Source organism: Solanum stenotomum, chromosome 3, assembly GCF_019186545.1.
Source record: "Solanum stenotomum isolate F172 chromosome 3, ASM1918654v1, whole genome shotgun sequence".
Lineage (NCBI taxonomy): Eukaryota > Viridiplantae > Streptophyta > Magnoliopsida > Solanales > Solanaceae > Solanum > Solanum stenotomum.
This window is the reverse complement of record NC_064284.1, coordinates 45,388,741-45,401,678: the sequence shown is the minus strand read 5'-3', so window position 1 is coordinate 45,401,678 and position 12,938 is coordinate 45,388,741. Positions and strand designations below refer to the sequence as shown.

Sequence of the window (12,938 nt, the reverse complement as noted above, 5' to 3'; positions counted from 1 at the left end):
CCCCCCCCCCCAACCCACAAAAAAAATTAAGTTTGTTTTTAAAAAATATTTTCAACTTCAAATTTTTATTTCTTCACCCCTACCCTCGACCCCCCGCACCCCCACCCAAAAAAAAAATTAAGTTTGTTTTTAAAAAATATTTTAAATTTCAAAAATTATTTTCTACTCTAGTAAAAATAAAAGATATTTCTCAAAAACGCTTTTCATTCATAAATCAAACACTAAAAATCTTTTCCAAAAAATATTTTCTACTCACCAACCAAACATGAGAAAATAAGTCAAAAATCTCTTATTTTCCAGGAAAACATTTTCCTTCATACCAAACACACCCTTAAGGATACTTAATTTCATCTTCTTTACTTTTAGATTAATAGTGAGAGTAAATTGTCTCCCTATCGCCTATAGATCACCGTGTTTGAGTTGTGTAATCAAATCATTAATACTTGCAGAGTAACATACCTACCGACTGCATCACCCTTTATTTGGAAGCGGCTAGCTACCCGCTCCTTCACTAACTTGCAGATAAATATGTTTTTTCAATTAAATAAACCATTGAAATTTAGTGGTATCTAAATCCTCTATCAGGACCAAGGCAGTTTCATCTTTGTGACTTATGAAGAAACTAACATTACCAATAACCAAGTGGTATGACAAAGAACAATAAAAAGTGCAAGAAGTTCTTAATCATACCTTATCCTTGTCTAGGAACCAATTTGGATAGATCTTAGTAATCGATTGAGAATCTACCCATCATATATTTACTTCTCAATTCATACTCTAGCAAAAATGTTATTTTATTATTGATTTCTACCAAAAAAGGGCCATCACCGGTGGTTGTTGTCGTTGTTATTTTTATTTACCTTTCAAGTTTGTGTGAAATAGTTTCTCATACTTTTCTAATAACAATGAAAGCTCAAATAATACATCCAATTCACTGATTGAAAAGGGTGAAGAATGAGATTTGTAGGACAAGGAAAACATATTAAAATAAAGGGAAAAATGACGAATATATCCCCAAACTTTCATAAATGGTATCCAGATATCCTCCATCATATTTTTGGAATATTGGGTCTCTACCCTCCAAAACCTAGAGCATATTTACCATTCACTCTAACAGAAGACCAGATAGGGACACGTGGTGCACTCCTAAGGAGGGATCCGATTTGACCAATTAATTAAACTCAAAATTAAAAAACTCACCCATATCCACTCAACCCACCCGTATAACCCATTACTCACACTCAAACTAACCCATTAAAAAACCTAAAAAAATCCCCATTTCTCTCAACAAGTAGTCCATACGGCCAATATGAAGGCAAGTGATGGAATAACATCAAGGAAATCAAGTGAACTCTGAAGATGTAAAGATGAAAGATAATGATATCATATGTTTGAAGTTGGAATTCAGAAAGGCGATAAAATGTTATCTCAAGTTACTAGAGAAATATGAAATAAAACAAAAAGAAAAAGAATAAAAAACGAAATTAACAAATGAGATAATTAAATTTAAAGAAAAATTGCAACTAGAAGATGAAATAGAAGAAAAAGAACAAAATGATAATCTACCCGAAATAAGAGTTGATGAAATAAACGACGATGATCTAGAACAACATTCGCAAACAAGCGAAACATATACGGAACTTTTAGCAAACATAGATAATACAAAGAATTTAGAAGTAAATACAGAAGACGTAAACATGGATGAAAAACCTAGCACATCAGGAGTAAAAAACCCAAAAAATTTTAATCCAAAATATTATAATGAAAATTATGAACAATATGATAAAGAAAAAACTACATGGGATAAAAGATTAAGTAGAAAATGGACGCCTAAACTAATAATTGGACAACATGATTTTTTAGATTTAGACTGTGTAGCAGATATAAATAAAACAATCCAATTATGGATAAGATATATATCAAAACAATTAATAGATAACAAGATAGTAATAGCAGAGGCACCAGGATACATAGAAAGAACACTTATAGGAACAGTAAAATTATGGCTACAAAATTTAACAAGTGAAAGCTTAACAACTTTAAGAAATAATAAAAAATTTGATGGTGGAATAGCCACTACAACCATGGAAATATTATATAAATACGAAATAGCTATAAGAATTGAATTTAGTAGTATGACAACAGAGGTAGAAGAACAAAATAAAGAAAAGATCATAAATCGGAATCTAATGACAAAATTAGCAATATGTAATATGTGTTACATAGATGAATATACATGTGCATTTAGAGAATACTATTATAAAGGAACATATAGCATAGAAGAAAGTAAAGAAATAAGAAAATTATATTTTACAAAATTACCAGAACCTTTTAATTCAAAAATAATAAAAAGTTGGAATGAAGCAGAATTAACAGATACCTTAGGAGCTAGAATAAAATTCTTACAACGATGGTTTATGGAACTATGTGAAAAACATAAAGAAGAAATAAAAATGGAAAAAATATTAGTAAAAAACTTGGCATGTTGCAAAAATAAGACAGCACCCCAATTTGGTTGTACGGATAGATATTATAAAAATAAAAAGAAATATAATAAAAAATATAGATCAAAATATAAATATAAAAAACCAAGAAGAAGGTACTATGTAAAAAACTACAAAACCAAAAGACCATATAGACCAAAAAGAAAACTAACGGAATGTACTTGTTATAATTGTGGAAAATTAGGACATATAGCTAGAGATTGTAAATTACCTAAAAATCCAAAGAAAAAACAAATATCAGAAATAATAATAGACGATGAAAAATATACACAAATAGAGTACGTAGATTATGAATTAGAAAGCAATGATAGTATATATGAATTATCGGAAAATGAAATAGAAAATAGCTCAGTAATAGAATCGGATAATGAATACGATATCAATGACTGAAAAAGATATACAAATAATAACTAAAGAAAAATATCAAGATGAAGAATCGACAGAACAAAAAATAATATTTGATAATAATATATTTGAGCAAATAAAAGGAAAAGAATTAGACCTAAGTGTAGCAAAAATATTCGAAATACCAACAATAAGAAACTGGTTTAAACGACAAAAAGAAGAATATTACGTAGTAAGTCAAAGAGAACATATCATAGATTGCAAATACACTAAAGGAAAAGCTAAAATACCAATAATAAATAAACGAATAATAAATAAAGAAATACAAGATATTAAGGCTAAAAATCCAATTAAATATGTACATTTAGGAGGAACAGAAATACTAATAAAAGCATGTTTTAGAGAAGGAATAGATACACCCATAGAAATATACTTAGCAGATGATAGAATTATACAACCTATAGAAAAAAGCATAATAAGTGCGGTAAAAGGTAACCTCATATACCAAAAATTTAAATTTATAATAAGTGCTAATTACTCAGTAGCAGTAAATGACAGAAATATAGATAAATCATTAGTATTATATTGGAAAATGTCAGGAATAGAACTAGCCCCGGGAAGTAAAATATTTACAGCTAGATGTAAAAACTTATATGTTTTAACGACAAAACACAAAATAACAGCAAAAAATAAAATAAATAAAATAAAAATAGAAGATCCCTTTGAAAGAATAGTTACAGTCATAGATAAAAATGATTATAGTTATAATGAAATTGATATAGAAGAAGATTTAGAAATAGTAAAAGAAAGACTAAGCACATCGAAAAGAATAAACAATGAGATACCCCAAATATCATCAAAAATGAGTACCTCAAGGAGAATAGATAAAACCCCACTAAAATCAATGGAAGAAGACATAAAACCATATCATTACTACATCACGGGAATAATGGAACAACGAAAATATTTAATACTAATAGATACAGGACGAGAAGAAAATTATATTACAAGAGAATTAGTGACGGAAGATGAAATAATAACTATTGAACAATCATGCTCCGAACTACCAAAAGCATTAATATATACCGAAGAAACTACAGAAAAGGAAATAATCATCGGAGGAGTACCAATAGTGATAAAATTCAAAATATATCAAGGAAATGAAAATATCATCTTAGGAATAAAATGGTTAGAACAAGTAAAACCATATAATCTAGAAGACAAACAATTAACAATAAATTATGAAAATAAAAGGGTAATAATAAAAAGGACTTTAGTATGATAAAAATATGAAAATATATATACTTGCGAAGATAATAATAGAAGGATATTACAACCGATATTATACACCAATGATAGATACGGGAGCAGAAGCTAATATATGTAAATATAATTGTTTACCAGAAGATAAGTGGGAAAAATTAAAAACACCTATAGTAGTAACAGGATTTAATAATGAAGGAAGCATGATCACATATAAGGCAAAAAATATAAAAGTACAAATATGGGATAAGATATTAACTATAGAAGAAATATATAACTTTGAATTAACTACAAAAGATATGCTATTAGGAATGCCATTTTTAGAAAAATTATACCCACATATAATTACAAAAACACACTGGTGGTTCACGACACCGTGTAAACAAAAAATAGGAGCAAAAAGAGTAAATAATAAAAAACGAAAAACAACGGAATGGATAAAAGGAAGTGAAAAAATTACACAAAAATTAGAAAATATAAAAGAAGAAGACCCTAAAATAGAATTAATTATATTCTCTATAGATAAAGTAAAAATAATTCAAGATAAGTTAGAATTATTATATAGTGAGGATCCTTTACAAGGATGGGAAAAACATAAAACAAAAGTAAAAATTGAGCTAATTGATAATAACAGTATAATAACCCAAAAACCATTAAAGTATAATTTTAATGATTTAACCGAATTTAAGATACATATAGATGAATTACTAGAAAAAGGATATATACAAGAAAGCAATAGTAAGCATACAAGCCCGGCATTTATCGTAAATAAACATAGTGAACAAAAAAGAGGAAAAAGTAGAATGGTTATTGATTATAGAAATTTAAATGCAAAAACTAAAACATATAATTATCCGATACCAAATAAAATACTAAAGATAAGACAAATACAAGGATATAATTATTTTAGCAAATTTGATTGTAAATCAGGATTTTACCACTTAAAACTAGAAGAAGAATCTAAAAAACTAACAGCATTCACTGTACCACAAGGATTTTATGAATGGAATGTATTACCATTTGGATATAAAAACGCACCAGGTAGATATCAACACTTTATGGACAATTACTTTAAACAAATAGAAAATTGTGTAGTGTACATCGATGATATATTATTATATTCTAAGACACAAGATGAACATATAAGATTATTAGAAAAATTTATACACATCATAGAATATTCAGGTATAAGTCTAAGTAAAAAGAAAGCTGATATAATGAAAAATCAAATAGAATTCTTAGGAATACAAATTGATAAAAACGGAATAAAAATGCAAACACATATAGTACAAAAAATAATTAACTCAAATGAACAACTAGACACAAAAAAGAAATTACAATCATTCTTAGGACTAGTAAATCAAGTAAGAGAATACATACCAAAATTAGCAGAGAATTTAAAACCATTACAACAAAAATTAAAGAAAGATATAGAATATCAGTTTGATAAAAAAGACCAAATACAAATACAAAAGGTAAAATTATTATGTAAAAACTTACCTAAACTATACTTTCCAGATGAAAATAAAAAATTTACTTATATAATAGAATCAGATGCAAGTGAAAAAAGTTATGGAGGAATATTAAAATACAGGTATGATGACACTACGATAGAACATCATTGCAGGTATTATTCAGGAACGTTTAATAATACAGAAATAAAATGGGAAATAAATAGAAAAGAATTATATTCAGTATATAAGTGTTTATTATCATTTGAACCATATATTGTATATAACAAATTTATTATAAGAACAGATAATACACAAGTAAAATGGTGGCTAACAAGAAAAATACAAGATTCGGTAACAACAAAAGAAATAAGGAGATTGGTATTAAATATATTAAATTTCACATTTACAATTGAAGTAATAAAAACTGATAAGAATGTTATTGCAGATTACTTATCAAGACAAAGCTACTCAGACTGAGAACGAAAATACAATGGAAGAGATACTCAAAGCCATAACTACACTTTGTATAAAAGTGGACAGTATGGACAACGAGATACAAAAGCTAAAAACTAATGAAGATAATATGAAGTCTAAAGCTAGTCAGCAGCATGACTATAAAAATGCGGAGCTACGTCGATCGGAAGACGGAAAAAATCCAGAGCTAAAAGGAGACGATGGGAAACTCCTTAAAACCCATAACGTTTGTTTAAATACAGCTGCAGGTACAAGCAAACAAGTTAGCGATAAACAACATAAAAATGCTAACTTAAACCAGCTATTTGCAAAACCATTTACCCAAAGAACACCTAAACATGTGTCCATAGAACCACAAACATCTACATACGCAGATAGTTTGCAAAACCAAAGTGAGAAAAAGACATATAATTACATCACACGGACCTATATTGAAAATATCCACAAAATTCAAACCTATTTAAACCGCAACCCCAGATCAACTACAAAAGAACCAAACCAAGATTATTTAACCCAAAGACTGCAAGGTTATAATAAACTAATTGCACAACCAAAAACTAACGCCAACTTAGTTAGGACATGTTATAACTATGGATTACTAAATACTGTATATACATATGACGGAGAAGAACTAAGCGGAATACCGGAACTATATAGAGCATTTATTACTTATAAGAGAGTTACTAAGGGAAATCTATTCTTTGTAAAGTTTTATACGGCAACAGCAGAGATATTATACGAGGAAATAAAACCTCCAATACAAGTTATCAAGATAGGGTTAACCAAAGATATGATTATACCCGAGGATATCGGACAACAAGAAGAGATATGCAAATTAGAGATACCAAGTTTTTATGCCAATAAAAGAATAATTGGTATATCAACTATCATACAAGAGTTAGCAAACAATTATTTAAATGGAAATGCTATATGGAGCTACTATGCAAGAGATCAATTAATGATTTATTCCAATTCAAGGGAACTAAGGAAAGCAGATATGGATGAAGTCCAGAGATGGATTTTATCACTACTAAAGCCAGAAGAACGACCTACGACACGAGCATTAAAAGAAGGATTTATTTCAGCAGAATTATTAACCAGATATTGTAAATTAATTGGTCATAAATATCCGGACCATATATGTTCAAAGTGCAACGGAGAAGATAATATAATTCCAGATGTCCAGTTGGAATAATTAACGAGGAAGAAAACAAGAAGAAGATAAGAAGCGGAAAAAGTTATGTAATAATGTAATGTGAAGTTGTCAAAGATAAGAACGGAAAGAAGATAGATTGTCAAGATATGTGTAAAATTGTCAAGATATTGTCAAGATATGTGTAAGATATGTCATAAAGTAGGTATGGAATAGGTATGGGTCTTTTGTCAAAAAATGACAAATGTAGTAGATAGTGTACATTATTGTGCAAATAAGTCGTAAAGTAGATAGTAGTAGACAAAATAAAACTATTCATGAATAGTAGTCATGAATAGTAAGTAGACATGTGTAAAAAATGTGTTAGGATAAGCTTTTAGAATTGTAAGTTTGTGTGTCTATATATAGACTTAGTAGGAACCATTGTAAAAAGCAGGCAATGCCTAAAGCAATAAAACTCTTCTACATAAAAATCCTCTCTTTTCAAAATACTCTCTTAAGATATTAAACACTTAAAAGTTAATATGGAGAAATCTGAAATCCAGTCAGATATTTCAGATAGCATGGCAAAGCAAGAAGCAAAGGTATTTTGTTCAAAATATATGCGGAACTAATTTCATATATTCCTGAATATCATATATGTGATTGAATAAATTTATGTTAGTTATTATGTATTAGAATTATTTGAATCATGATTTCTAGTTTATTAGCACACTGGAAACAGGGAGAAAACTTCTATACTATGCCATCCTAATGTTGAAACCGGTAGGCGAGGAAAGCCGTTTAGGGGAGTAAACAAAGTTGAGGCGCTGATAAGAAGGAAGTATCCGCTAAAGTACGATGCTAGTAGTGACAGGAAAACATGATAAAGATAATCTAGTTCATAATGATCTAATATGAATTTAATCAATTATAAATATGATAGGAAGGAATAGTTGAAAATAAAATCTGCATAGACAACGAACATGACTACATATATGCATGATGAAATGATAAAAAATTATGAAACTTTAATATTATATGTACTTAAGGATATAAAAATAATTGAATTAAGAAGAATAATATGGGAAAAAATATTTAATGATTACGAATCAGAAGATATATTAAATCAAGAATGGTATGAAATAGACCTACATGATTTAGACTTCGAAAGAATAGAGTGGTATGATTTAGAAATAAATTCAGATTAAAATGAACTACGAATATTTACAATATTGGATAAAATCTATGGAAGATATAAAACTATTAGAACAATTAATGGAGGAAAATTTATATATGTACTAAAGAACTGAAGATATGTTATATCTAGAATATATCATAAACAATATTAAAGAAATATTCAGATTAAAACAACTATTGGAAGAATATTACAATAAATATTATTACATTTTACCATGAATTTCACACTACCAAAAAATAAAATTAAAGAGATATCAAGATTAAGACACTTAACAAAAAATATTATAATAAAATCTTTAAAATAAAATACTCACCTACCACACTACCACTTCTATGAGTTCCTCAATTACCAATTCCGCACCGATATAATTCTATAAAATCATTCAAGATTCGTGTGACAGATTGGTTATCCAATTTTAAGAGAAGGTTTCAAGAATTTGAAGATGAATTGGAGAACAAGAAGTTATCAGAATCCAACATATTTGATGCTTGGTTACCAACATATTTGATGCTTGGTTAGCTAAGACAAGACGGTTTGAAGAAATCAAGATTGAACTCGACGAATCCATGCTTGAAATAACTTCTCTTTGCGAAAAAAAATTGAATCTTTAGACACTTCTTACAATGAGGAGAGTAAAAATTTGATCGGAAAAAAAGTAGAAAACAACAAGTTTGAATTCGAATTGGTAAAACAGAACGAGAAGATTACATCGTCAAAGGCCAAGGCATTCAAAGATGAGATGAGTTTTACTAAGAAAAGAAATGAAATTGGCAAATGAGACAGAGGAAAAGTGCAGAAAGGCTTTAGATGATTTAGCATTGGCGTTGAAGGAAGTTTCTTCCGAAGCATTGAGGCGAAAGAGAAGTTTTGTGCTACACAAAAGAATTAGGACTCGTGAAAAAGGAGGTTAGAAATCTGAAAGAGATTATCAAAAGCAATAAGGCCAAATATAATTTTTTTTTAAAGGGAAAAAGGACGAATTTACCCCTGAACTTTGATAAATGGTACGTATATGTCCTCCGTTATACTTTGGGTCCATCTCAGCCCCTGCCGTCCAATTATCGATACACACATGCCCCTCTCACTAACGGCCCCCTTATCCTTTACACGTGTCGTAATCCTAATTAACTATCCGTTTGACCATTATTTTTAACCCATAAACTAACCACCCGCCCTATAAACCCATACCCACCCGATTCACTCTAAATTGAGATGGCCCTTGAAGCTTTGAATTCTCCAATTGGTACTTCAAATCCGTAGACATTTCAATTTGAGAGCAAAGGTCAGCAGCAACTTCGGTACCTTGAGAATTGGACTAAATGGGAGAGATCTAAGAGGTCATGGAGTATGGATCGCCAGCCGATTGAAGAGGAATATTTGGCGCTTTGTTTAATTATGTTTGGGCGGAGCGATGACTCTGTTAGTCAGGTACGATCTCTACCACCGCCGGTGCCAGTGATGAAAATCCACACGCCGTCGGAGAAGATTGAGGAGAAGATGTTGTATAAGTGTTCAGTTTGTGGTAAGGGATTTGGATCCTATCAAGCTTTAGGAGGACATAAAGCTAGTCATCAGAAACTCATCGCCGGTGGCGGTGAAAGAGATGATCAGTCGACTACCTCAACTACTACTAATGCCATTGGAACTACTAGCTCCGGTAACGGTAATGGCAGTGGAAGGACTCACAAGTGTTTGATTTTCCACAAGTGTTTTCCTACTGGACAAGCTTTGGGAGGACACAAATGGTGTCACTACGACGGCGATAACACTAATAGTAGCGTTAGTACTAGTGTCGGAGTTATGGAGGAAGAGGACGTGGGGTCTATAATCAGCCACCCTAATTTTGACTTGAACATTCCGGTGTTGCCGGAATTCTGTCATGGATTTGGTTCCGGTGAGGATGAGGTAGAGAGTCCACATCCGGCGAAGAAGTCTCGGCTATCTCTACCTCCAAAATTTGAATTATTCCACTCAATTCTCATTTTTCAACTCTCAAATTTTTGTGTTTTTGATTTTGTAGTGATTGAATTGAAAATTAACAGAGAGAAATGAGTAGAGTTGGTGTAGAATTAATGAAGATTGAAAAAGAAGTAACGGAAGAAATTAGAGATGGTGATGATGAAGTGAAGAGAATTCTTCCATGGACTAAATAGATTACAGTACGAGGAATTGTGAGATAGGAACGATACTCGGAAGATTTGGGTCTTTTAATTGACTTACGATCTTTTAGAGGGAATCGGGTGGGTATGGGTTTATAGGGCGGGTTGTTAGTTTATGGGTTAAAAATAATGGTCAAACGGGTAGTTGATTAGGATTACGACATGTGTACAAGACGAGGGGGCCGTTAATGAGAGGGGCATGTGTGTACCGATAATTGGACGACAAGGGCTGAGATGGACCCAAAGTATAACGGAGGGCATATATGTACTATTTATCAAAGTTCGGGGGTAAATTCATCTATTTTCCCTTTTTTAAATGAAGCAAAAAGGGAAACAAAAATGGGGATTTTTTTAGGTTTTTGGATGGGTTAGTTTAAGTGTGAGTAATGGGTTATACGGGTTGGTGGTGGATATGGGTTGGTTTTAAAATTTTGGGTTTAATTAATTGATTAAACAGGGACCCTACGTAGGATTACGCCATGTGTGTCTATTTGGTCTTTCGTTAGAGTGAAGGGCAAATATACTCTAGTTTTTGGACGGCAGGGCCCCAATGTCCAAAAGTATAACAGATGAAATGTGTATACCATTTACAAAAGTTCCGGGGTATACTTATAATTTTCCCCTGAAATAAATTAATGTACTCAATCTATCAAGTGAAGGGCAAATATGCTCTAGTTTTTGGACGGACAAATATGCTCTAATTTTTGGACGACAGGGCCCCAGTGTCCCAAAAGTATAATGTATGGTATCTGTATACCATTTACAAAAGTTTCTCCTGAAATAAATTAATGTCCCAAAAGTATAAGGGATGAGCTTCAATATTGCAATTAGTTGTGTGCGCAGAGGTTGTTTCCGACAGACCCTCCTCAGCTCAAGACAAAAACAATCTAGAAGTTATTTAACCAAAATTCTTAACTAATGCAGCGTATTCACAAGTGGCTTACATAGCAGGTATAGACACAACTCTCATCTTTGTTCTTTTGTTATTTCTTGTTTACTACATTATGGAACTATATGCTAAGCAGTAAGCAGAAGAAGTGTGCTCTGTCTTTTTGTTTTCCATGTATTTCAAACATATGGACTGATTAACTTGTGACTTTTTACTTTTATCACTTTCAGTCCACATTGTTCTTTCCTTTTGGCTTTTGTTTGTTAATAATAATATTACTTATGGATTTTCTCTTCAATCTTTTTCGAGTTTCTCAATCTCTGGTCTTCTCAGCAGCAAAATCAATTAGCTTTTCTTGAGAAATACTTTTTGACACAGAAATTTTGGGATGGTTCCCTGTTCTGATTTCTCCCCATCTGTTGTTTGTGTTGTATGTTGCTTCTCCTTCGTCCTTTTTTATGGATGGATTATACTGTTGGCTTCCCATAAATTGTAAGTACCTTACTGATAATTAGACAAATATTGGAATTTTGGTGTACAACCAACAGAAACAACAATGTCAGTGAGGTCTACAACAATCCTTATAATTTGTTCCTTCAACCCGAACTAGCTACTGCATTTCTTAAGGCTGCTTTTATCTATTAGTCTCAACTTTTTCCCATAATTTGATGAAGTTATCATGTGTAGTGCTATATTTCTGCCGTTTGGAACAAATGAAGAGGGCCTAAGCAAACAAAGGTTATTGGACTTATTGTTTTGTATTATGATTGTAATCTCCTGTATTCAAGTTAGGAAAAATAGAAACAGAAAAAAGATGAAACAGACAGAAAATAAATAATCCGAGTCCACAGGATCTACTGTGTTTCTTTAAGACATTTAATCCCCTCAAACCCCTGAGGTTACAGATTAATTCCTCCCAAGATAAAACGGATTAACTATTAGAGAAGTAGCGGTACCTCAAACTTCACTAATTTCAGCGAACGCAAAAACATCAATGAGAGCACACACAAACTCAGTCGATCGACAATTTTGATTTTGTAAGAAAATGTATGCACATAGAAAAATTTTCAGTGTTGAAAAATGGAAAAAGACTATTTATAGCCGCTTGTAGCAAGGAACGCGTCTATTCGGACAATGGTGTGAACGCATCTGTTCAGACATGTCTTTCCAGACCGTTGTGTCTTTTGGGAAAAATAACGTATTTTCGAAAGGAACAGGTCCCTTCAGAACGACTTTACCGTTACACATGAATTTCAAATAATTTCGTTACACGACATTAATTCTGTTAATTAATTAACATTCTAAATTAATTTATAAGAGAAAGGAAATCAATTAATGAGATTGATTAAATAATTTTTTATCCAAAAATAATCAATCAATCACATCAAATCCAAATTCAAAGTCAAAGCCGAAGCTAAGGTTGAGCGAACGACAGCGACGGCGCGAGGGGACACCTTCTTCTTAACCCTTTAAGAGTTAAATGAAGTGTTTCCTAATATAAGCACAACATTTAACCT

At 31.2% G+C, this 12,938-nt stretch overlaps 2 protein-coding genes and 1 pseudogene across 2 annotated transcripts in view; all 3 read left to right on the top strand.

Annotated features, from left to right (window-relative positions):
- LOC125860573 (inositol hexakisphosphate and diphosphoinositol-pentakisphosphate kinase VIP1-like) overlaps positions 1-12,938 on the top strand; it is a 470,733-nt gene that overhangs the window by 212,783 nt on the left and 245,012 nt on the right. The window lies entirely within an intron of this gene.
- LOC125860598 (uncharacterized) overlaps positions 1-12,938 on the top strand; it is a 1,020,336-nt gene that overhangs the window by 977,420 nt on the left and 29,978 nt on the right. The window lies entirely within an intron of this gene.
- On the top strand, positions 9,586-10,526 carry LOC125857649 (zinc finger protein ZAT10-like; annotated as a pseudogene).